The sequence below is a fragment of the Ambystoma mexicanum genome, chromosome 3p (genome assembly GCF_040938575.1).
Source record: "Ambystoma mexicanum isolate Mex_15411 chromosome 3p, UKY_AmexF1_1, whole genome shotgun sequence".
NCBI classification, from domain to species: domain Eukaryota; kingdom Metazoa; phylum Chordata; class Amphibia; order Caudata; family Ambystomatidae; genus Ambystoma; species Ambystoma mexicanum.
This window is the reverse complement of record NC_090925.1, coordinates 291,505,664-291,531,153: the sequence shown is the minus strand read 5'-3', so window position 1 is coordinate 291,531,153 and position 25,490 is coordinate 291,505,664.

Sequence of the window (25,490 nt, the reverse complement as noted above, 5' to 3'; positions counted from 1 at the left end):
GTACTGCCAGGGGGGGCGCAGCTGATCAAACAGCCCTGCGTGGTCCCGGATGCGGCTCCGGCAGCTTCACCAGCGCTGCCGCTCCACCCAGCCCTGGGCCTTTAGCCTTCCGCGCTGGCGAGGCCCTGTAGGCAGGGAGGGGCTGGGGTGGTGCTGCGGGCGGCCTCTTACAGCGACAGCGAGTTTACTTCTCGCTCGCCGCGTGCCGCGGACCGTCTGTGTGCCGTGGCGGGCCCCCTCGTCCTCGTCGCCAATGTAAGAAGAGCCGGAGGCAGGATGGATCAAGGAACAGGTAAGTTTATTCTCAAAGGGGCCCGCCGTGCCCTTCTACACCGCAACTCCTCCAACGGTTCACTGGGTTACGCGAACCAAGCTCCGTAAGAAAACAAGGAGATTGGTTCGCGTGCCCAACATTCCATACATAACATTCTCTACACTAGTGTAAAGTGTCAATATGGTCCTACCGGGGTCGAGCAAAACCCCTCGTACACCCGAAAGTCTTTGACACATGAGACAAAACTGATTGAACTGTGAAACTGCAAATGTGAACCCGATAGAGGGATGCCTGCGAATTGAGAACTGTGAAACTGGCAAATGTGCATTCGACAGAGGGATGCCTGAGAATTGAGAACTGATAAGTTATAAGTTTTGAAAGGCCGTAGTGAACCCGATTGAGGGAGGCTCATGTTGCAAGAAGGATGCATAGCCTGGCTGATAGGGATCCAATGGGCGAGGAGCAATCGCCCAAGGTGAAACAATTGCCAAAGGAACTTTTGTTTGTTTATTGTCTTGGTACAGCCGGCCTTCTAAGGCAAGAGACTTTTGCAGGAAAAGAGACTTGGCCCAGGAAGGTTCTGGCATTGTGGAAGTGAACTGTAACCTGTGCTGATGAGGCCCAGGAGTGTGCTGTGCTTAAAGGTTCTGCCTTGTCCCGTGCTAAAAACGTGGGGAAGGGAGACCCCACCATACTATTCTGACTTACCATTTGGTGAAGCCTTCTTTCTTTTCTTGAGAACATTATCCCACACTATTTTTGTAACTTAGTTGTAAGGATTGGCTGTCGTTTTTTTCAATATAGGCTCTTTTAATTTGACAAGACGCCACTAGGACTGCTTTATTATTATTTGATGGTTGTAGCTTGCTCCCATTTTAGATAGGTATAGATTGGGTGTTTTTCTCACCCATTATACAATTTAATAAACACCCTTGACCTGTGATCACTTGTGTCTGTCTTTACTGTTGCTACCATGAGTTTCTTACATTTGCCACTGTTGAAGGCACCCAGAAACCCAGGCCCCACCTGTGAGGGCTTACATGCTGGCTCAGCCCTTAGCCCTTTCCATATGTGTAATCTAGGCTGCAAACATTTTAGGCAGATCCATGTTTAATCAATTGTACAGGTTTATGAGAGGTTAATACCTGCACATAATCATTGAGTTTCATCCTACAAACCACGCACACTCTTTTGGCTTTCAGGTCCTAGGGTACCCATCCTGACTCCTTTGACATATACCACTTCATCATCACAGGCTCCACATTTTACTCATCTGTTGCAGAATTTCGACAGATTGTTTTGAATTTTAGTAACATAAAATGATGCAGGAAATGTTGCTTCTGAAAGTGTGGTCTGCTAATCCGTCCCCACCATTCAAAATTATTCAGCCAAAATTATAGTGGACACATGTGCCTTGTTGTAACCAGTCTATGGACATCTACAGCACCAGCTATGTAGTGGCACAGAGCAGTTTTAAAGGTCACTTGTGCTTCACTGACAGTTGCTGGGGCACAAAGTCCCTGCAGGCAGGGGTGACATGTATATCTCTCTGCACCTCTGATCTAAATTCAAATGATTGTGGAATCTAGGCAATCTGGTTGCATGTAAATCTGTAAATGTAAGCCATGCCTGGCTTGGCATGATGACTTCTAGAATCACACAATTATAATGCTACAGCAATTTGATATTGCATTAGTGTCAGCTCTGAGCAGGTCCTAACTAGGATAAAACTGATGCATATTGGCATCTAGGCTGACTGTAGCCATAGCTGCCATATGATAGCCAGATTGCTGCAGGAAGAGTAGCATGTTCCTCTAGGGCAAACCTCCTGCCACCAAGAGGTCTCCTGGGAATGGTGTTTAAGAGGCAACACTGACATAACAAAGTAAGCCTCACACAAGGGTGGTGATCACTGGAGTACCTTTGAAGCCTTTAGGCATGGGAAGGGGATAGAGTTAGCTAAGCCAGTGAGTGGAAGGAAAGGGAACTGGAGCCCCCGTCCCATATTCCTGCGCTTCCTGGGTGGGTCCAGTCACGACTGCTTTGGGTCCAGGGCCCTGGCCCCAGGGCATCCATGTGAGAGCACCTTCGGGAACCGCAAACCCTTTTCGTACGGGACTATCTCTGGGTGCGTCGATACCCTCGTATGCACCCTGCACATCGAAAACAGTGGGTGATTAAGACTCCATTTTGTGAATCACAGACTCCATTTTGTAATAGTAGCTGGCTATCAGTGGGTCACTCCAGCCTGCAGCCCTCTCCATCGAGCGCACACAGTAAGCAAAATCCTCCCCCCTACCTACTCCCCTCTGCCGTCCACACAACTGCTTAGTTCCCATGAGAAGGCTGGCTGCGAGAACGCAACAAAATCCACACTGTATCATTTGCCTTCCGACTCCCTTCACTGACTCAAGATACAGCTCAGAGCAAGGACTATCTGTCTCTATAAACCTGCCCCGCACCCCACAGACCCTGGCCATAAGAATATAATCCCTGTGCACTCTAGGGCAAAGTCAACAGCTGAGAGAAGACCCTTAAACCAGTGAACCTATTTTTTCCTTGACATGAATAAAAGTAAGCATGCCTTTTTGTCTCGTGCAAAAGTATGTGAACATATTGATAAGCTAAGAAAGCCTATGAGTAAACAATGTAAATACATATATGTGTGTAATTGGAAGTTTTTATGTTAACCTGCCATGTCGAAAGCATAATATATGTCGACTTATATTTCTGAAATGCTCACAATACTAATTGCACTATTATAATGGTTAACGGGATATAAATCAGTACATGCTCACACATTGCTACCTCGCCCTTGACAAAACTGAATGTAACTACATATATAATTCTAGATAAATATAATGCAGAAGCTAGTCACCCGTAGCTGGTACCCTCATAGATCCTTAGCCGCAACCAGCATGATATGAATAAGTGAATTTCAAGCCAAAAGCAATGTTTTAATATTCAGCTATCCATTAACAAACTCTTTGTTCCCTTTTGTAGTGAAGGTGTTGAGTCATATAAAGATGAAAGTATGCTTTTAACCTTTGTCCTTCAAGTGCAAAATAGTCAGCTACGTGTAAAAAGATGCATGTTAATCGTATTCCGAAAGGCACAAGCCATTGTATAGTGTGGGACCAAACTGCAAAGGGGGTCTCAGTTCACCCCCAATTACCTTGACATCAACAAACAGTTAGTGATGTTTGGATATTCAAACCCTGAGCCCTCTTCAATGAAGTGTATGTTCATCATGATATGTGTCTTCTTGTAACCCGGTCATCCTAGCCATGCATTCTGAAATTCTCCTTGTCAATGCTGAATGAACACCCCCGACCATACACTGACCTCTTAACCTCTGCCCCTTGCCTAGTACATTCTAAATACATGTCGACAGGGAAGTGATACCTTTGATAACGGCAAATAATTCATGACCAAGCAATAAATAAGCTTGTCTTGGAACCATGTTTTCACAAGTGTTACAATACGGCCATGACGCTGGACAAACAGGTCAGAGTTCTGAATGGATGAGAATGTGTGGGCACAAAGGCAAAATGTTGCAGATAAGATGTCAACGAATCAATCTCGGGATGCCAAGCCACTGAGGCCAGCTGAACGTTTGACCCCAAGAATCATGTCATCTCGTCACGTGCCCGCGGACCAATCAACTATCGCCGACCTTATGGCACCTATAGATGTCCGCTCTTAGTGATCAATCCCAACAACCTATGTACCCCTTAGGCCTTCCCACAGCTTGATGACAATTTTCCTGTATAAAGATGAACTGTAACATGTTTCCTGCAGAGCGCTCTCAGCGTGAGCAGAGTAGATTCTGTTTGCCCTAATTTTAGATAAAGCCTTTAATCGCACTCTCACTTGGTCCTGGTCTTATTCCCTGTTGGGGTGTACCTTTATTGACTCTGTTGGGTGATTCGCCAGCAGTTTTTGGGGTCTCTCACTTTCATTGGTGACCCCGACGCGATTGCGTTCTTTCCCGTCCTTCTGGCACGAGATGCCCCAAGGTTTTGACCCAGAGCGCGCTCCCTCAATAGCTACCCGCCAACAGCAACCGGTACACTTAGACGTGCGCACGCAGTAGGGTGAGCGGGTACAGGATCCCTTTTAAGAAAATCCAAACGTACCACTCGCCGGAGCCGGGTGTGGTCTTTGAGTGAGGGACGGCTCACTGACCGATTGGGTCCGGCGGGTCTCGGATCAAGACAGGACACGTGAGTATCAAGTGCGAGTGATATTAAACGTACAGGTGGGAGTCAGATTAGGAGGTTGTGGGATAAAACGGTGTGATTCTGATAAAGTAAGGGGTGTGGACGGTTAAAGAAAAAGGGGGTCTGGGAGTCTGGGTCTTTTTCTCTACATTCCATACTACTCTCATTCTATCGCATATGGCCTTTAGGACTGTGACGAAATACAAGGTGAAAAGACGGTAACAGGGATCCCATCTCGATGTGGGGGTGGAAGGCGGCGCCGCATAGTGCTATCTCGACTAGTACAGGATATATGTATATAAGGAATTGAGGTAAAAGAGAATACGTAGGGGTCCAAAAGGGGAGACCCGGAGTAGTATTTAGAAATGCTTTCTTCCAACTTTTTCTTACCTCTCTCGCTCTCCCAAGTGGGCAAACTAGAGTAAGGTGGGAGGAGAGAATAATTTCAGAACAGAACCGAGAACTGAGCCAAAGTAGAAGGGGTATTAAGGACTGGGGAATGTAATCAATGTTGTCAATGTTTTGTGTTGTCCCTGTGAATTGTTAAACGTTTGTTTGTATAGAAGAAGTATTTTTGGGCATAACAGTAATGAACAAATTTGACATTGTTTGACAAAGTTGCATGCATGGCAAATGTGGTTTTAGGACACTGAAAAGTAAGTGAACAGTCCACCTTGGCTGAATTAAATTGCAAATGCATTAAGCTGGTTATATAAGAAGCAAACAAATGCAGATTAGAAGTATCCAAAAAGCATATTGAGAATAAAAATACAATGGGTGCAGAAACACCCCTTGCCCATATTTGTAAGACTCTACCAGGGTATGTGGAAAAAATATACAAATACCACGACCAGTGGGTCGTGGAATTGAAAGGGGAAGGATTACCCCAAGTGTGGTCTGAAGGAGGCTCTTTTGACAAAGAGGTGTTAGACATGGTTGCCACATGCTTGTTTATTAAGTATAAGGGAAAGCAATTACAGAAAAAAGAGAGATGTTGGACCTGTGGCGCCTATTTGAAGAGGTACCACCAGAGAAGGGCAGTGAATTTAGCACATCTCCCCTGACAGCAGCTGGCAGTGTAGGACTGCCCACACAGGACGGAAAACGATAGAGATCACACATGTTTATCCCCTCCTATCAAAGACAGTACCTGCAGAAGGATATAGTGATCCCGAATATGTAGCACAGCCCACGGCACCCCCCACAATTAAGCCATCCGGTGTACTACCACCCCTGTATGAGAGTGAGGGGTCAATTAGACAGGTGAGTACCCCCTCAATTGATAATGAGAAATGTATTCAAGATTTAGATTCGCGACTGACGATGGCTCAGGCTGAGCTGTCTCGTCTACGAGCCATGGGTAAGCAAGGTGGGTCACTTAACCCCCGAGCCAAACGTACTGAGACGCCTCAACCAAACATAAGGGCAGAAGAAGATGGGTGGAAAAAAGGTGAGATACTTTTCCAGATAAAGGACACCCCCACGCGGATAATAGAAATACAATCAGCTGACAGTGAACGGGAGATAGAAGAAGGAGGGGCAGTGTCAGATTGAGAGGAAGAATACTGGAGCGACATAGAAGAGCAAGAGGAAGAGAGGAGAAGGCTGGGATTAGCCGCTGATGGGGTCTCGATCGGGGAGGGGTTGTCTACCATGGAGGAATGGAGGAGGAGGTTAAGGAATAGAACAGGGCATATTGCCGTGGTCAGAAAGAAAGGGAAAAGGGTGAGTACCAAGAAGGGGGGAAAATATTTGCAGCTGCCACTGATACACAAGGGGGCGGGAAGGCCAAACTACATACCATGGGCTCAAATGGACAAGACCAACTTGCTCAAACAGTTACCCCCACTTTCAGGTGGCACCAGTAAGTGGACATATGCTTTCGAAAAACACACGGCAAGAGTGCCCTTAGCAATAGGGGATGTTAAAAGCCTGCTCTTGTCAGCTGTGGTAGACCAAGCCAACAGGGTCTGGGCCAAGGCAGGGTTCCCAGGAATAACATTAGATTGTGACCGGCATGATGGGGTGTCTTTTAACACAGTACGAGCACGCGTGGGGGATGCTTTGAGGGAAACATTCCCAGACACTCCCGATTTACAGTCAGTAATGCAATGCACAATGAATGATGAGGAAGATGCGATGTCCTTCATTCTCCAGGTGCAAAACATGTGGAGAGCGGAAACGGGTATGGCCTGGCACCAATCAATGTCCCTGTTCTACTTCATTATAAAAAGGGGGCTACAGAAGGCCCTTGACAAAATAGCTGGGATAGAAGCCAAGGGGTGGCCTGAAATTCAAAGCATCATAGTTCACCACTGCAGAAGGATCAAAGAGAAGGAAAAGGAGATAGCCAAGCGGCGGTTAGCAGACGAGGATAAGTTAGATGCCGATGCAGATGGTGGTGAACTGGACAGGTAACAGCCAAGACCAGTGGCCAGGGGAGAATCAGTGTGAGGGACCACAGTGGCCAACAAGAGGGGGATGAGGTAACAGATGGGGATTCAGGGGGTCAAGAGGAGGGGGTGCGGGATATGGAGGGCCTAGAGTGGGGAATGCAATGGCAATGTTGGAATTGTGGGAGGTGGGGGCACTTTATGAGAGAATGTCAAAGCAGGCCCAATCATTCATACCCAAACGAACCTCAGGGCGGACACCCCCACCCAGGAAGCCCTTACGGACTACCAATGGGCAGAAATAGGAGAGATAACCAGGCTGACCCAAGATACCTGAGTGAGCGCCCATTACCTCCACAAGACACCTCCCCACACCCCCAATGCCATAGTAATACCGCCTCCATGCGCAATCATGCTTACACCACAGCAAATGGAGCACCAACTGCGCTGTGTAGTGGGACAGCAATGGTAACGGGAAATGTTTTCGATGTAGACGAACTCCCATGGCATTCAGCATAGGAAAGCCCACAGAGAGCACCCGTAACGCAGCAGAGGAACCACTCATTGGGGCGGCGATCGGAAACGAACAATTCATTTTCATGGTGGATTCGGGAGTGGAAAAATCATGCCTTAGAGAAGGCAGGTTCCCACTTTCTAATAGGACTTTGGAAACGCAGGGGTTCTCTGGGGCGGTGGTCGAGGTTCCATACACTGAAGAGTTAGACATAACAGTGGGAGGGAAAACTGTACCGCCCCCATATTATATTATGAGGAGTCACCCATCAATATGCTGGGAAGGGATCTGCTCAGCAAACTCAATATGACCATCTCGTTTACCGAGAGAGGAATAGTGTGCTCCACCCCAGGGATATGTGCGATCCGCACCATGTGGGCAATATACACGCAGGCAGACTTCCCGCAGACTTGAAGCATACCCGTAAATTCCGACATGTTCTTACAAGGGTTAAGAATACTAGCGCTAATAGTACTGGAACTGAAGTACATAAACCGCAGGGTCCCCTCAGAGTTTATTTTTCGCCCAATAGCAGACCCAGAAATAGTGCTGGGATCCATTGTGTCCCTGGACATACACGCAGTGCAGGTATCTGCCCAGAGAATAGCAGTAATAGCGATGGACATGCAGGGATGCCAGTGGAGAACAGTACTGTGCATCGACGCCAATAAGGCCCTGCGAGACTTGACCGATGAAGAACTTTTTTGTGACACAGAAGAGGACGGAGAGATAGTGATGGAAATTACAATCCCCTGTGACATCATGATCCAAAGGATAGTTGTACAGCTACCTCTTGTAGCAATGGTCAAACCTCCACCTGCATATTTTGAGGAAGACATGTCCCAAATGCCTCAGCAGCTATGGACCACAGGCCCACACGATGTAGGGCTATTACACGAAGTAACCCCAGTAAAGATCAAGCTCAAACCCGGAGCCATTCTGTCACAAGTAAAGCAATATCCCATATCAAGAGAAGCTGAGGAAGGAATAAAAGACACAATATATGCATTAATGGTACAGGGTATAATAGTGCCATCTAGCTCGCCCTGCAACACATGCATTTACCCGATCAAAAAAGCCAAGGAAGGGGCGTGGAGAATGATCCAAGATCTACTCCCACTTAATGATGTAGTACAGAGGGAGTTCCCTCTTATCCCAAACCCGGCCTCAATTCTTTGTAGTATTCCAACAGAAGCCACCCATTTCACGGTAGTGGACCTAAAGAACGCATTCTTTTCAATCCCACTCGATCGAAGTTCCTGGTACTTGACAGCATTCATGCTAGGGGGGAAGAGGTATGAACATTGCAGGTTGCCCCAAGGGTACTGCGAGAGCCCCAACATTTTTAACAGAATATTGCACGAAGATCTTGGAAATATACACACAACGAGTCCCATAATTCAGTACGTAGATGATCTATTGGTCTGCGGAAAGAGTGAGAATAAGTGCAGAGAAGATTCCATCACCCTGCTGACACATCTTGCACAGAAGGGGTACAAGGTGGATGAACAGAAATTACAATATTGCTTGACGAAGGTACTGTACCTAGGGAAGTTGATCTCCAAAGATGGTAAGAGAATTATATCAGACAGAGCAGCAGCTGTAAGAGCAGTGAAAGAGCCCAATACAGTAAAGGAAATGCAGAAGTTCCTTGGCATGTGTAACTACTGCCATGCCTGGATATTGGACTATGCAGCATACACTAGGCCCCTGCTCTAAGCACTCAAGGAAGCACAGCGAGAAAACACCAACCTGCACTGGACGCAAGAGATGCACACAGCTTTCAACACACTTAAAGAACTGATATCTACTGCCCCAGTTCTCGCAACACCTAATTATGATCAGGAGTTTTACTTGTTCTCACAGTGCAACGGCACACTCATGACAGCCGTATTGACACAAAAGACATCCTTGGGCCACAGCCCTTGGCGTTCTACAGTGGGACACTCGACGCAGTGAAGCAGGGACATTTTGTGTGCAAACAAGCTCTCGCAGCCGCCGCGTTCGCGATTGAAAAAGCTCAAAAATTGTGATGCGATGCTCCGCCTCGTTGTATGTGGAACACTCTCTGTTTGATATCCTCGAAAGATCAAAGAGTACCTTGACCAGTCAAAGGGCTACAGCTTATGAATTGATTCTTTCTAGTTTTAACCTCCATATCGTGCAGTGCAAGAGTGTAAACCCAGCCACCTTTATCACAGAAGCATGCGCTGTAGAAGATATGCAGCAGCACGACTGTGCTACGTACGCGGGAGTTGATGACAACACATCTAAAGCACATGAAAATGCATTAGCAGAAGGAGAGATTTACTTTGTGGAAGGGCCAGCTTCCATAGATTGTGAAACAGGAGAAAAACATGTAGGAGCAGCAGTAGTGCGGGTAGAGGATGGAGAGTTTGAAATAATTGTACAGAAAAGGTTGCCCTCACACTTTTCAGCCCAAGCAGCAGAGTTAGTAGCTCTGATAGAAGCACTCCACACAGCAAAAGGATGTATGGTCACAATTTATACAAATTCAGCCTATATAGCGACAACAGTACATGGAGGACTAGCACGCTGGGGTAGAAGGGGATTTCGAAGAGCAGATGGGTCCTCAGTGCAACATGCAGCATTGCTAAGAGAGTTGAGTGATGCCCTGAAAGAACCTACACTTGTTGCAGTCGTGAAATGCCAAGCCCACACACGAGGTGATGACATCATCTTGTTAGGAAACGCGGCAGTGGACCCTTCCGCAAAGGAAGCCTCATACTTGCCAAAGGTCCCAGCAGGTGAGTACATATTACAAAAAGCTGCAGAGGAAGCGCAACCGGAGGGCTTTAACTCCTCTCCAGTCTCCCAGATAATTGAACTCCAACACGATGCATCCAACGAAGAGAAGGATATGTGGACAAAGAGGGGATGCAGTCAATCATCCACTTTTTTTTACTGTGGAGACAAAACAACACTGGCAAGGTAGTAATGCCAACAAAATTGCTAGAGGTAGCATTTAAGCAGCTACACTTCCCAGCCCATAACGCAAAACAGCACATTATCGCTCCCGGAATACAGGAACATGTCACGAAGTTGATAGTAGAATGCATAACCTGCCAGACGTACAATTTTGGCATGACATTACGAACTCTCAGAGGAACCTGGCCAAAACCAGAAGGGCCCTTTAGAGAGCTGCATGTAGACTATGCAGACATGGGAGAGCGTTGCAATGGGGCAAGATACTTGATCGTTGTTGTGTGCCCATTCTCCCGATGGGTAGAAGCAGGACCCTGTGCTCATCCAGATGTGCGGTGTGCCGCTAAATCTTTTGTGAGAGAGGTGTTTCCCCACTTGGGCATCTGTGTTGTCATACGCTCCGACAACGGAACGCACTTTGTAAATTACATGTTCAAGCATATAACTGCAATGCTGGGTATAACCCGTAAGCTCTGCATGATTTATCACCCACAATCGAATGGAGTGGTAGAAAAAATGAACGGATAGCTTAAGAGTAGGTCGTCCAAATTGTGCCACACACTCAAAGAAATGGGTGTATTGTTTACCCCTGGCGCTTTTTGAAATGAGAAACCAACCCAGCAAGAACCATCACCTGTCATCGCATGAGATAGTGACAGGTCGGAGAATGCATACAGCCCACTCACCCTTGCGTAGGCAATCAGATGCACATCAGAGCACCACTGTTTTAGGTGAAGAGTTCCACGAATATCTTAGAAATTTGACCGGAGCAGTGCGTGCCATAGCAAAACAAATGGAACCCCCATCACACAAGACACCCCCACTGATACGGTAGCCCCCACTCCAGAGAATGCAGACTGCCAGCTGATGACAGGCGACATGTTGTACATAAGAAGTTTTGTGCGGTGGTGGAATGGGCCAAGATTCCATGGCCCCTATAAGGTGATCTTTTGTACGCCCACGGCAGTCAAAGTGGAGGGACTGCGAAACTGGCTCCACTTGTCTGACATGCATAGGGCTCATGGGAAAACAAGTGACCGAAGCGTCAAAGAAGTTGAAGACGAGGGTAGTGTACAAATGTAGCAAATGGGGACATACGAGAACAGGCGCTAAGTAAAGGTTGAAGAAAACTCAGGTGTGAAAAAATGTATAAATAATTGTCTAGTGTAATAATGTTCTTTTTCCTTCTCCCGCTTGCACAAAAGAGTAAGTTATTGGGGAAGGGTTTTTATTCTTCTTCTTCTTCTGTCCACTAATTTTTTACTGTTCAGTTTTTAATTGCCAAAAAAAACATGGCTTGAAAATAACGTTTTTTCCCTCCTTTAACTATGAGATGATGAACTATGTTTTATCTCCCTCGGTTCTCCTTCCCCAGACGTAAGGTGTGGGGGAGGGAAACAGAGGGACGCGGTAAAACAAAGAAAGTACAAATATAATTATGACAATGAAATTAACTATGTGTAAGATGATGCTTAACAAAAGATAAATTACAAAAATATGCTAATGAATGGTAATGGTTGTAAAAGGTTTATGCAGATGATATGCATGATTAACAAATACTTGTATCTCATTCATTAGGAGCCTCAATGGGCATGGACGAGCCCCCAACAACAGTAAGTGGTAGCGTAGATAGGAGTAGACGGAGAAGAGACACGTACCCAAGTTATTCATATGACTGTGTGTTGTTTGTGTGTGCAGTAGTATTCTTTTCAGTATTGTTTGGCGTTATTCTCTATTGGGTAATTATTTACATTTCAATTGATGTTGGCCAGGGGGGTGTGGGCATTGAAACAATCAAGAAGGGGACCCATTTAATTTGGGATGGCGCCAAGTTAATATGGGTTCATGGGACTCCCAAGAATGAAGGCAGTAATGATAATGGCACAACGATGCAAACCACCCCACTGCCCCCAAAAATGAATGATTCCCATTTCAATTTGTATACAATGAATGACAGAACCCCTTCAGAACTCACATGGGTGCAAAATCACCCATACCCAACAACTGTGTCAATGCCAGAGATAGCAATGTCCAATGGCTCAACCACCAGAAAGGGTAAATAGTGAAAGCAAACCATACCAACTGCTTACTACAACCTATACACACAGTGGGATGACAAGAGCGGCCAGGGGGGAGGTGGGGAAGAGCCACGAAGAAAAAGGAGGGAGACAGCACAAGATAATAAATGGAAAGAGCACTACGAACTTGGTTTAGACACAGTTGATGATCCACAGCACCCTCATCAAACAAATAAGTGGTATGCAGACATGAGCCAAACCGCCAAACAAACAACTAATGAAAGTTGCTACGTCTTCCCCCTCCTTTCCCACGCCTTCGGTACACCCAAGGTACTATTGCCACAAGAAATCCCATTTGCAGAGGCCCAGTGTTTCCTACATCTTGCACTGTGCTGAATCAAAAATAATGTTCAAGCATACACAGTTTCTTTTGAGATTTTGCAGAATGAACGAACATGTTACTCCCGGCCACAAGGAGTAATTTGTGTGAAAGAACCTTTTTTGGTGCTAAAGGGTACATTACATGCAGACAATAAGTGGCAGAAGGAAGAGATATTGTGCAAAGCAGAAGAGCTGCGAGAATTGTCTGAAGAAAAACTCTTGTGGGTACAGAGAACATGCACCCCCGTATAGACTGAGCATATCAGCAAACTCACCTGGGTCACTGCCATCGAGAGACCCTTTAAGTTACAGAAAAACATCTCATGCGAACTGTGCTTCCACGGTGAAGGGAAGAAGGACATGGGGAGCAACAAGAACTGTAACAAAACACTCATAATTTTGGACATGAAGAAGGGAACAGCAGCGCTAATGGACACGTATTGGGTTTGCAGCAACATGTCATACCTGCATCTCCCGCAATCATGGAAAGGAACGTGCTCCTTGGCCACCTTGCATTCTGCACTAATGGTAATCCCGGAGAGCCATATCAACTGAGGTAACAAGCATGTTGCAATCCAAGATGGACCTTCCCCAACGCCGCCTGGAATGGGCCCCGCATGTGCCATAGATGAAGAAGGAGTCCAAGGTCCACACCGGAGGAAGAAACGATCTTCAAACTACCTCTCAGCCAAGTCCTCTGATCTTCTGGCCCAAATACCCGACAGATTTTGACTATTCAGCTCCGTGGAGACATTCTTCGCGTCCCTCATTCCAAGCATCCAGGCAAGAGCAAACGCCAGGTGGCTCCAGATAACCCACTGGGAGCTCATCCAATTGGCCAATGACACAGAAGAAGGGATCAACATCATTAAAGTAGAACTCAGAGCCTTACGGTTAATAACAATGCAGAATCGGTACGTATTGGACTTACTAACAGCTATCGATGGAGGTGTTTGCCGACGAATGGGGAGCGCATGCTGCACGTTCGTGCCTTCTGTAGACACTGAGAATGGCTCCCTCTCACACGTGATAGCAGCAGTGCACAAACTTGGCGAGCTGATGAAGAACGAAGGAGGAGCACAGCCCAGCACCTGGTTCGACAATCTTTTTTCATGGGTACCCTCCTGGCTTGGAATGACAGTAAAACTCCTCGTACCACTCATCGTCTTTTTCCTTCTCATTTTTTGTGTGTGTCAATTGGGACTCCGGTGCTGCACAAATGCAGTACCAAATGGTGCACTGATGATGGTAACAATGAGACGTGCAAATGGTGTGGCACAAATCAAACATGAGGCGGAAGTACAAACTGATGATCGCACAGAGCCCAAATACAGGATGACTGCCGTGTACAACACACGTGATGTAGTAGATAGTTTATATCACACAACCATAAAGGAACCCAGAGAGTTACAATGGTACAAGGAGGCCTGGAGGGTGATGGAGGGTGTATTTACCTGCGCTGCACCCCAGATGAATATGCTAGAAGGGGGCACAGTCTCAGAGCGGTATGCAGGGCATGGATGCCAATAAAAGGGACACCCGCATGGGATGAAGCAGCAGCAGAGGAGGAAGAACGTAAGAGGCTGAGGCAGTTACAATATTCGTTACTTAAGTAACGAAAGGGGGGAATGAGTGGAAGGAGAAGGCACTGGAGCCCCCCCTCCCTTATTCCTGCACTTCCTGGGTGGGTCCAGTCACGACTGCTTTGGGTCCAGGGCCCCGTCCCCAGGGCATCCGTGCAGGAGCACCTTCAGGAACCACAAACCCTTTTCATACGGGACTATCTCTGGGTGCCTCAATACCCTCGTATGCACCCTGCACATCGAAACCAGTGGTGATTAAGACTCCATTTTATGAATCACAGACTCCATTTTGTAAAAGTAACTGGCTATCAGTGGGTTATTCCAGCCTGAAGCCCTCTCCATCGAGCGCACACAGTAAGCAAAATCCTCCCCCCTACCTCCTCCCCTCTGCCGTCCACACAACTGCTTGGTTCCCATGAGAAGGCTGGCATTAAAACCCTCAGGCGCATTTTTCCGTATCTCTCCTTTCCCAACAGACTCTCCGCGGTCCAATCAATCATTATATCAAGACTGGACTACGCAAACCCCCTATACCTCGGAGTCCATGCGTACCAACTGAATAAACTCCAAAGGGCACAAAACGCGGCAGCCAAATTGCTACTTACGCTTGGCCCAAGAGACCACGTCTCCCCAGCCCTCAAGACGCTCCACTGGTTTCCAGTAGCCCGAAGGGTGACCTTCAAAACCTTATGCATCTCCCATCGAGCACTGCACAAAACCGGACCTCAATATCTTCAAGACAAACTAAAACCCTATCACCCACAGCGCACCCTAAGATCATGCGCAGCCGGCCTCCTAGTCATTCCGAAGACAAACTCAGTCAGGTTAGGCGGTTCATCATTCTCAGCCTTGCCCCCCACGCTATGGAATTCACTCCCACCCCACATCCCCCTAACTGAGGACTTATCGTCTTTCCGCAAAATGCTGAAAACCTGGCTCTTGCCATAAAAGCAACCCATACCATACTAACCCTAACAGACTAACAGCAACTCAATGACCAACCCAACAAACTACCCGATGCGAGAAATTGACAACTAATAACCCCATTAATATAAACTAAAAGGACAAATAGAATTAAACGATTAAATTAGATCAAAGCAGTAAAAGAGTTAATAAGAATAAATCATACGGAAACTGCAAAGAGAATTAAACTGCTGAAATTGACAGAATGCATGAGGAGTGAACAAAGTGAATGGCATGGATGCGATAGTTAGAAATGAGGCAAATGAATGCATAGAGCGGACGAGTGCATAGAGCGAACGAGTGCATAGAGTGGACGAGTGCGTAGAGCGGACGAGTGCGTAGAGGGGATGAGTGCGTAGAGGGGGTGAGTGCGTAGAGGGGGTGAGTACGTATGGGGGGTGAGTGTGTAAGGGGGGTGAGTGCGTAAGGGGTAAGTGCGTAGAGGAGAGGGGGTGAGTGCGTAGAGGGGGTGAGTGCATAGAGGGGGTGAGTACATAGAGGGATGAGTGCGTAAAAGGTGGGAGTACATAGAGGGGGTGAGTGCGTAGAGGAGGTGAATGCGTAGAGGAAGTGAGTGCGTAGAGGAAGTGAGTGCGTAGAGGAGGTGAGTGCGTACAAAAAAGAAATAATCCTTGCTAAACAAGAATCGTACAATTTGTGTATCTCCCAAGCTAACTCCAATACTAAAGAACTGTTCACAATTCTTAAAGAAATAGAAACACCTATCCAAGCCCCTGACACCTGCCTCAAGGATAAAAACTGGTGCACTAGCATCCAGAGCGCCTTAGCTAATAGAATAACGATCCTTCAGGAGAAAATCAATAACAAAAAAGAATCCCTCCTCCTTGCCTCCAATCCTGACAATATCACTGCCACTTTGCCCCCGAACACCCTACCTCCCACCCCTTCTGAACGGCCAACACCCCTCTTCAACTTTAAGAAAGTATCTATTCTAGAAGTTGAAAAAGTCCTCCTTACTCTCAAACCGTCCAACTGCCACAGTGACCCCTTACCCAGCACAAATTATAAAGGATGCCGCATGGGACCTTTCCCCCATTCATAACTAAGCTTATAAATGCTTCCTTCTCTACCGGTACCATTCCCAACAACTTGAAACAGTCATGGGTCTTCCCACTCCTAAAAAAACAAACTCTTGACCCGTCCATTCCCACTAACTATTGCCCCATTACTACAGTACCGTTCTTACTTAAAATCCTAGATAAGGTAGCGTACCTCCAAATCCAACAATATTTGGAATGTAACCACCTCCTTGGAGCACGTCAGTCAGGTTTTAGACCTCAACACGGAACGGAAACTGCGCTGATTGATCTTAAAGCACAAATAGACACCCTGAGAGACAATGGTTATACAGCACTACCACTGTTGCTTGACCTCTCAGCGGCATTTGACTTGGTTGACCACAAGACTCTCTGCCACCACCTGGACTCTGCCACCCACTTCTCACAAGATGCCATAGGATGGATTCAATCTTTCCTAGATAATAGAACCATGTGGGTCTTCGCACCCCCAGCAGCTGCGGACCCTATACCTATTACCTGCAGTGTGCCCCAGGGCTCATGCGTTTCGCCCACTCTGTACAACATCTTTACAAAGCCCCTTTTTGATGATCTAGAAGGCCTGGGTATCACCTACACTAACTATGCGGATGATACACAGCTCCTCATCCCGTTGACGGGAGATTACAACAAGGATTTGGCCTTCGTAAATAGAAAGTACCTCATCATCCAGGCATGGATGGCCTCTCATTGGCTATGCCTGAATGATGACAAAACGGAACTCCTCATTGTCGGCACCACAGCAAATCTTAACAAATGAGGCCATCTCTATTCTAACTTCATTATAGACAACAACAACTTTACAGTAGCCAAGGAAGTTAAAACTCTTGGTTTCTACCTAGATTCCACTCTCGCCTTCAAAAAACAAGTAAACTCCATGGCTTCGGCTACCGCTTACACTTGTAAGCTAATTATAGCAGCTAAGCCATTCCTTACACCCAATAATTGTATAACTCTAGCAAGAGCTCTGGTATTATCCGAATTGGATTATTGTAATGCCCTATACGTAGGGAGTAACAAATAGATCACTAATAAGATCCAGATCCTGCAAAATATTGCTTTGAGAGCAGCTCTCAACATTCCTAAGAAAGCCCACATATCTGACCTCAGAAGATCCAACAATTGGCTCTCCATCAAAGATAAAATCTTCCTTAAATCAGTCTCCCTGACTCATGAATGCTTACACCTGGCCGCCCCACATTACCTCACCTCTAGATTCTTGAGACAATCTACCAATCGGCCCTCCAGAACAGCCACTGCCAACCTACTTTGAGTGCCTAGATTCAAACGCATGAAGACGGGCGGTAGTAGCTTCCCGGTGAAAGCTGCTCAAAATTGGAATTCACTCCCACCCACTTTAAGGGAAGACATGCCCTACCTACGCTTCAGATCCAACCTAATCCACTGGATTAAGGAACATGACATCTGACTCCTTCCTAAACCTTGTTCACACTACTGTCCACTATCTCTGTATATAATTGTTGTGTGATGCTTCCTGCCTCCTCATGTTCATTTGTATGATAATTTTTAGCACTGTTTATTAATATATTGTAATGTAATGCACAGCAATGTAACTAAGCTGAACAATCCTCTTTATGCTTTCTGCGCCCTATTACCCTTGGGTCTGGTGCGCGTTATAAATAAATAAACGAACAAACAAGTGTATGAAGGTGTATTCGAGACCATTTCTGCTTTAATTAAGCTTTGAAGCTTTAATGAAGCAAGGAATATTTGTACCATCTGAGTCCCCATGTGACACGGCTGTGTATCCAGTGAAGAAATCAACTGGGGGGTCATGGAGGTTTATTCAGTATCTTCGCCCCCTCAACAATATGTTTGAAGCAGAGTTTCCTTTGGTTCCAAATCCCACCACAATATTATGCAATATTCCATCTAAGGCTAAATATTGTACAGTTATAGATTTGAAAGAACACGTTCTTCTCAATTCCCCTCCATAAGGACTCACAAGATTTGACTTCCTTTTCGTATAGAAATATCTACATGAAACATACTTGTTTGCCCCAAGGGTACTGTGAGTCCCCATCGATCTTCTTCTGATGGACATGGGCAATGTACAGCTTGTGAGTGCAATAATACAGTGGGCCTTATTACGACGGTAATTACCGGCACGGCTGCCGTCGGAGTCATGAATTTACTGGTGCCTGGGAATGGGCAATTACCAGGGCATTACAGCCCCGACCGACATGGTAATTGCCCATTCCCGGGCGCCAGTAAATATTAGTCCCCATTCCCATTGAGTCCCATTGGACTCAATGGGAATGGGGAAGCCGGATGCATGATTGGTGCCGGTGCATCCGACATGGTCTGCGAGCGGGTGCTGTTCCGCCCGGCAGGTCAGACATGCCGGGCTGACAGGCACCCGCTCACACACCTCGTGGTTTGCTGGTCTGGTAATAATGGTATAGAAAAGCTTACCGGTACCATTGTCACCGGACCGGCAACCTTGTAATGAGGCCCAGTATGTAGGTGACATATTGGTGTGCAGTGAGACAGAGGAAAGGTGCATCGAAGACTAAGTGCGACTGACGACCATACTAGCAGAAAAAAGATACAAATTGGACAAAGACAAGGTACAATATTATCAGGTATAGGTTCAGTATAGGACAGCTAATCTCTCAAGATGGGAGAAAAGTGACACCTGAAATAGCAGAAGCAATTATGAACTGTTACGTTCACCTGATATCCCCGTGGGCGTCTGGAAGGCTCTGAGATCTGGAACCCTGGATGCGTAGTTGCCCAGTGCTGAATAATGAATCTTAGTTATTTGTAGGGTGAGCTATCTGTCCTGCGTTTCTTGTGCAGGGGCGCTTGATGTTTGTTGGCAAGCTGCCCGAGTTGCTTCACTGGTGCAGTATGCCTTCCTTGGGCCCAGGCCTGCTGTGAACCCGAATCTGCTGGTAGGCAGGTAGGTTTGTTAATTGTAAATCTTTGTTCTGTTTATGGTGGGAATTCGTTAATATCTTTATCTCCTTCTTTTCAGGTGCAAAGGTCTTGATGCTGGCGTGCCGGATGGAGAGGCACGTTTTCTAGGTAAGAGAGAGCGCGAAGCGCAGTGCCTTTATTGTCTTTTAAAGCTAACCTGTATTTTCTTCTTCTTCTCCTCACAGGCCGTTGTGGTGCTGCGAGTGGATGAGAGCGCGATGAAAAACAGGCTCCCAGAATCCGTTAAGGTAAGTACATCGCTGTGCGGTTGTTTAATATTGAAAGCGAACCTGAATATGTCTCTTTTCCTTTGCAGATGTTGCTGTGGTGCTCCGGATGGAAGCGTGGCGTAGCATGATGGAATTGAGGTAAGACTGATGGAATTCGATTTTTTGGAAGTGCGCATTCTAATATTGTTTTTCCCTTTCTCGTTATTGCAGGTCGCAATGTTCTAACAGCAGCTGTGGTAGCGGTTCGCCGGAAGCCCTTAAGCTAGTACTCACAGGTGACTGATGTTTCTTCTTCTCTCGGTTTCCACAGATTGCAGCCAAGTTGAGATGTTGAGTGCTGGATAGTGTTTTCTCAGGTAAAATAGAATAATCTTGTTCTTGCAGGATTACAGGAAGATTCTGAAGACCACGAGCTGGACACGGTGAGCGTCACGCTGCGGGTTGCAGAATAACTCGAAGCGTGTTCTGCAGTCAGGATGTGGTTTATATAGCCCAGGTAAAGTAGTACCAGGCCTGCCACACCCAAAACACTAGACTGTGTGGGTGCTTCCATGTTGGATTTAAAGGCCTGTGTACATAAATGGGACCTAGTTTGAACAGCCCTTCCTTCCTACATATGAGCCTGGTGCCAAAGGCGCAAGGACTGGCGCCAGGAGCCGTTTTGCAGTGGTTTTGAGGCCCTCAGGGTTCTGGTGGGAGCCTGCTTGTGGCACAACTTGTGCCCCCTCACAGTGGTCATGACATGAACACTTCAGAACCTTAAACAGTAAGGAAAATGTAACTGTTTTTGGCCTATGTAACTATTGTAGGGCCTGGGTTTTCAATTACAGCACATATATTCGACCACTTTTAAAATGACTTAAAGAAGCACATGTATACAAAGCTAAAATAACATGAACAGATGAAATGACTGAAGGATTTGAGGAATTAAAAAAGGCAATTAGTACAGCCCCTTTGCTAGGAATTCCAGACTATCAAGAAGAATTGTTTTATTTTCTCATTCAACTGGAGAAGTCAGGACATCAGTTCCCACACAGAAAACTACATTAGGACATGTATGCAAACCACTGGCTAATTACAGTGGGATTTTAGATCCAATTATGAAAGGGCATTACCCTTGCAAACAAGCTTTCGCTGCTGCTGCATTTGCAATTGAAAAGGCTTCAAGTATTACAATGGGGTGTTTAGTAACATTGTTAGTTGAGCACGCATTATTTGCCATTCTAGAGAAACCCAAAAGTACATTGACCACACAAAGAGCATCAGGGTGCGAGGTAATAATATTGAACCCTGCAATCAAAATTGTTAGATGCAGAAAAGTGAATCCAGCAACATTAATAGCAGAACCAGGAGGGGAGGATGATTATGTACATGATTGCACAAAGTATATTGAATTTTATGATGACATTCCCTGTGCTAGAGAAAATGCTCTCGAGGGTGAGGGGGGCATTCTTTTTCTTGATGGTTCTTATTGCTGCACTCCAAAAGTACGAGGATGAGGAAGTGACGGTGTACTCTGACTCCGCCTATGTGATGTCAACTGTGCACGCAGGCTTGTCACACTGGAAAAGGAGTGGTTTCCTCCGTGCAGATGGCACTCCAGTACAACACGCGGCCCTATTGAATAAGCTTATTGAGGCATTAAGGCTCCCATCGACTATCGCAGTTATAAAGTGCTTAGCACTTGCTAAAAGGAATGGGTGGTGTTGGTTACCAAGTGTCACTGCAGCAATCTGCTTGTCCATGTTAGTGATATATTTTTTCCCAAAACTACATACCGTCAGCATGCGGTCGGGGTGGCGGGGAGACTGTGACACCTGCCAGTCTGAACATTTGTACAAGAAATAAAAGGGTGACCCTCACACTTGTGCGCTCAATGTCTGTGATCAGTCATTCAAAACATGATTCTGTTCCCTGTAAGTTTTACTAGAAGTGCTTATTTAATCAACTAACTTGCAATGAGAAAGTTACATCATAATTATCAGATGTGTACTTGTGCAATCATAATCACCCATTGCATACAATGCAGTGAGAAACAGCTAACAATAACCTCTTGGTGCATGTGCCTCTTGTTTCTCCAAACAATGGGCCTCATTACGACCCAGGCGTTGGACCATGGTGCTAATAGCACCATGGTCCATGCCGGTAACTTACCGACTCCGCCATGGCGGAATGGGGAATTACCACCCCATTCCGAGGTTGGCGGGGCGGTAATTCCCCATGCCGCCATGGCCCTTCCCCATTCCCATTTTTGCCCCATAGGGCTCAATGAGAATGGGAAAGGCGCTAATTACGATGCCGTAATTAGCTCCTAGGTCCCTTTGCAGGTTGGTTTTTTAACGCCTGCTAAAAGCAGGCGTTAAAGTGCCACCCGCAAAGGGACCTCGTAATCAGGCGTTAGGGGTTTAACTGCGCCGACACCTTTTACGGCGCCATTAACCCCTTAACACCTGGGTTGTAATGAGGGCCAATGTCTTCCTCTAGGCTAGTTAATATCTGGCTCTAGCCAGGTTACTTCCTGACATTCAGATGTGGTATCTTGTTTACTTACAGTTTCATTATAATATACAGTAAACATTTTTACATTCAATGATTAGAAATTTAGATTATAAAACAATCTGTGAGTTTTTGATCTGTAAGGATGAGAGAGAGAAGGAAAATGGTCCGGCATGAGAAAAAAAGAGCATGGTTTCACTTGAGGGTGTGTTTAGAATTAAGTCATTCATATTGCACACCACTATGCTTAGTAGTAAAAGTTATTTCACGGTGTGAGGGGCTGTTGTACTTCACATGTGTGGTTACTCCCCATAGGTAGTGAAGAGGAAAAGGTTGTCTTTAGTACAGGTTTGTGATTCTACAGTACTGAGGGCTGCCATTGCGAGGGTGCAGGTAGTTGGTGTGGATTAAATAATGGTTGACACAGAGTGCCTGAGCGAGGTGGTGGAGTTGTGGGGGAGGTTTCGTGGTATGAGCAATTGTGAGTGTGGCATTTGCTTTGTTAGGTGGTTCAGGTGACTAATTAGTAGCTAAAGTGTGGAGGTGGATGGGGACAGTGTTTACCTTAGATTGAATGTTTCATCCTTTCAATAAGCATTCCAGTGCCGCTTGTCCCCCGTGTGGGATAAGATTGAGTGTATTCCTGTGAGAAAATAAAGAGGCCAGTTTGAATGATCACATTGAAGTAGTGCGAATCATTGTGGGGATTGGTGCCCAAAGTGACCATAATTACCTATATACACTAACACAATTCATTCATGGTACCTCCTAGGAGTTCCTCTGGGTAGCTGTATGCAAGGTGCTCCGGTTTATTCAACAGGTGGGTACCAGTATGCCTCGTGCATTAAGGTGGTTCTGTGTTTCATGTTTCTATGGAAGACAAATGTGAAGGTCAAATTCACTGCCAATAGGCGTGCATGGCTCTAACCAATTCCTGGTCAATGGACTAGGATTGGGATTATAGAGTGAGAATTGAGCGAAAAGTGAGAGGGGCAAAGTCTTACCTCAAAAAGAACTGTGAATAAAGTGTGTATCTTCTCCTAGAAGGTGGCAGTGTTCTGCTCCGTCATTCTGCCACCACCATCTTGGAGAAGTCTATTTATGCTGAGTATGATCCATGATGTCATAGTGGCATTAGGACCTGGGTGTAGTCTTCTAATGCTATTGCCTGTCTAATAATTCGAAGGATGGCATTAGGACCCGTGCGTAGGCTTCCATTGATATTGCCTGTCAAATTTTTTCAAAGGATGGGATTAGGGAGGGGGTGCTCGAGAGCTGGCAACCAAGATGGCAGCTGACTTCTAAGCTTTGTGGGAACGCTGGCTGAGGGAGAGGGCCGCAAGCTGCTTGAGTTCATTTCTGCTGTTCCCAGGGAATTCATTTGGAGCAGGGGGCATTTCTCCCGGCGAGGCTGTAGCTATGGCCGGCGAATGTTGTGCCTGGTCGGCGGTTGAAGTGTCCGACTGTGGTCCACCCCAACCTCGGCGAGCAGCGTGAGGTCGGATTGCGCCATAAGGAGGGAACCGCGGGAGGTGGGGTGGGACACTGAGACACCAGTGGGCCTACGCTGCTTGAGGGCCTGGGAGATGGTTGTGAGCCCCTGCTGGGCTTCGGGAACCAGGTATCAGCTTGGGTGCGGGTCCCCATGAGCGGTTGGGTGGCACTAAGTATCATTGAAACTGCTGTTTGGAGGCTGGGCATCACAGCCGAGGTGAGGCTCTGAGGACTTGGGAGCTAACCGTGCTGGCAAAACAAGGAAGCGCTGCAACCCCTGGAGGACTGGAACTCTGCCCCTGTAGTTGCTGGCCCCGGGTGGTTGTGTGGGACAGACTGAGGTTGCCCACCTGGGGTTGGGGTAAATGCCTCCACATTGGTCTCACTGGCCATCTGCGGGGACCCGTGCTGATCCGGGGAGGAGGGGAGCACTGGTTTTTACCGCTTGTGGCATTGGTGTCCCCCATTACAGGGGGAGGAGGACTATCTGATGTGAACGCTGGGAGACAGCATTTGGAGTGTAGCCTTCAGACGGAGACAGGATCCCCTGGGGGTGATAGCTTGCTGTTGTGCCCCACATGGAGAGTGGCACACTCCACAGGGTTGAGCACAGAGTGGGGGTGCCCGAAGACACTAGCATTGAAGTATCAGAACAAATTCAGGGCCTCCAGAGGGAAATGAAAGGAAATGCATGCCAAAAATGAAGACATGGAGGTGCGCTTGAGACATAATAACGTCTGTGTGATCGGAATACCGAAGACGGTGTCTTCATGCAATATGGAGGAATTCATGGAATCCTTTGTCAAGGAGGTGTTGCAAAATCCCCTGCTTTCCTCCCAGTTCATAGTGGAGAGAGACCACCGGATATCAGGTCAGGTGCTGCGACTGAGTCAGAGCCCTCGCTCGGTCATTATGAGAGTGCTAAACTACTGTAACCGGGACACCATCTTGCGCAAGGGCGGTGAGCTTGGCGATATTCAATAAAAGGGAGCAAGAATATCCTTTTTTCAAGACTTTACTCCATGTGTACAAAATGCTAGGCTCTCCTTTCTGGCACGAAGCATATGCTACGTGAGAAGCAGATACAGTACCCATCAAAACTGAGAGTTGTGCACAACAATAAGACCCTTTTCTTTTTACAAATCCTGTTGAAGTTGTTGCTTTTGCAGAATCACTGTCAACGCCCTGAAGGTGTTCTGGGGGGGTCCCAGACCTGGATCATCGATCTGCTATATATTGTGTGCTGCTACTCTATTACCCTCCCAAGATTGTGTTCTTCTGTGGTTTGAAACAGACAGTTACTGAAACAAAATGGGCCATTTGCTAAGTATAATGTCCTCTCCCTCACTGGGTCGAGCGGATGAGGTTTGTGCGGACTAGGTTGTTGTGTCCGGCATTCCCGGGCAGTTGCCCGTAAGTTAAATGTTTGTTTTGGGGTTGGGGTCGGGCCGGGGGGTCCACCACTGCTAGGGGGGTTGGGCAGTGTGGGACGAGGTGGGTCTTGGCGGCGAGTGCTGAAGTATGCCTGGTGTTTAAGTGGGGTTGTGTGAGAGGTGGGAGGGGTTGTGTTGGGGGAATGGTTTAATTTACAAAAGGATTCACATCATCTCATGGAGTGCTGGTGCAAAATGAAATGTTAGAGTTCTCAAGAGGTATGGCAGACTGTAACATTATAAGCTGGAATACATATGGACTAAATAACCCAAGGGTATCTAGGAAGGTGAGTAATTACTGTGAGAGACTTGGGGCCAAGGTGATCATGTTGCAGGAGACCCACCTGATGGGCAGGGCTAACAATGGGGTTGTGAAATCCTGGGATTTCAACAAATGCTAATCCTTGTATTTTAATTACTCGGCTGGGATTATGACATTGATTCCCAAGGCACTACGGTTTCACCTGCTGGAGTTGGTAGTTGATCCAAGGGGTAGATTTGTTATTGTGCCAGGGAGTTTGGC